Raw genomic sequence first — 1,660 nt, forward strand, 5'->3', positions numbered from 1 at the left:
TCTTTTGTACGCCAAGCGCAGAGCACTTCCACCTGGCACAGGCCAAGGCGCTTGCATATGTTTTGAAGTGTGTAAAAGTTATAAATCTTCTATTTTAAGTACACACGGGAATTTCCAAGCGACTTTTGTGATTTACTTTTCTATCATAACTCTTATACGTGTGTCTGTATGTATGTTTGTCCGTGCGCATGTTTTTGGCAGCGCGTACAGCACACTAATTCAATATCAAACAGACAATCGGTGGCAAGCTCCGTTGACATTGTTGCCTGCTTCTTTTATGGTCGCATAGCCGACAGCGTCGACCGCAGGCGCAGCCAATGCCGCAGTCGCAGTAGTTGCAGTCAGTTGAAAATAGTAAACAGCCTCGAGTTAAAAGCCATTAAGGTGTGTGTAGTAGGTAATTGGCGCGCCTTAAATTGCTTGTAGTCAGTGTTGATGATCGTGTGCGTTCGCGCAGCGCACGAAGCTGCATTGTTGTTGCGCTGCGCTCATTGGCGCTCATTAGCGGCAACTTCCTTCTTCTCCACGCACACAAACACACACACAAACGCACAGAAATAAAGCGCACTCTTGTTGCTTAAGCTCTTGGTCAACAGCAACAACAAGTTGCGCACCTCTCACACTGTGCGGCGACTGCGCAGCTCGCTGTTGCCGCCGACTTAACAGCTGTGCACTGGTTATTGGCACCAACAGGCAGGCAGACAGACAAACAAGCTGGCAGCCTAGCAGCCTACAACCTACAGTTCGCTCGAGACATTTTAGTCTTCAAACTTCAGTACGCCAGTTCACCAGCCGCTAGCCAGTGTGCGCCGTCGTAGTAAGTCTTCATTCTACAATTAAGACGATAGTCTATAATTTTCTTGTGTTGTTTGCTGCTATCCATTGTCTAGTCGTGTTGGCTAGCTGCGGCTCGTGATAGACCTTGCGAGTCTTCAGCGCTTGGTGCGCTCATCATTTTGCCATTTCTTGCTCGGCTGGCAACGAAACCAAAAGTGATTGTTAAGTGCGCGCATTACCGTGAAGTGTGCCAGTGCCTGTTTGCCTGCCAATTCGCTAGTCAGTCATTCAGCCAATACAGCGTACGATCTGTTTGCCGTTAGTTGGTTTTTATTTTTTTTTCTGTTTTTTACTTGTGCTTAAAATGATTGTTTTGAGACTTTATTGAGTGTGTGTTACCTTGGAATGCATCGTCCAGTGGCGGCGAAGGCAACAACAGCAGCCGTACGCAGTTACACCCAAAGCGATCGTGTTGTGATTTTGGTGTTTTTTGTTTGTAATTGCAAAATTTTTTTTACGTGTGTTGCAAGTTTGAAAATTCGCGCTGAATACGCGATATTTTAATACTATGTGTTGTAGTAGTTTTTGTGATTTTTTTTGACAAATAAATTTTCTTGAAACAACAAATTTTTTGAGTTTAAGCTAATTTTCTTTTACTTTTCGTCATTTATTTTGCTTCCATTATATATGTAACTTTTAAGTACAAAAACCAATTTTTTTAATGTTTACATTTTCTTGAAGCGTTTTCCGTTTTTTCTATAAATTGCTTGTGTAATAATTTTTAATATTGAGTAAGTTGTATTTATTATTATTTTTTTTTTGTTTTGAGTGCAACAAAACTTATTTTTTCGAAGTCTAATTATTATATTTCTAATTATTTTTT

At 41.3% G+C, this 1,660-nt stretch overlaps 1 protein-coding gene across 3 annotated transcripts in view; it reads left to right on the forward strand.

The window, feature by feature from the left end:
- The first annotated feature begins 727 nt into the window (after positions 1-727).
- Positions 728-1,660, forward strand: part of LOC108973749 (mucin-19) — a 22,562-nt gene continuing 21,629 nt past the window's right edge. The window contains exon 1 of one of the 3 annotated variants that reach the window (XM_018941217.1): positions 728-817. The gene's annotated coding sequence lies outside the window, so the exon portion shown is untranslated. Of the gene's footprint in view, positions 818-841; positions 1,096-1,660 lie in introns of those variants that run through there. The other 2 variants (XM_018941216.1, XM_018941218.1) reach the window with 2 other exon arrangements.

Source organism: Bactrocera latifrons, unplaced genomic scaffold (genome assembly GCF_001853355.1).
Source record: "Bactrocera latifrons isolate USDA-ARS-PBARC rearing strain unplaced genomic scaffold, ASM185335v1 scaffold_5, whole genome shotgun sequence".
Classification (NCBI taxonomy): domain Eukaryota; kingdom Metazoa; phylum Arthropoda; class Insecta; order Diptera; family Tephritidae; genus Bactrocera; species Bactrocera latifrons.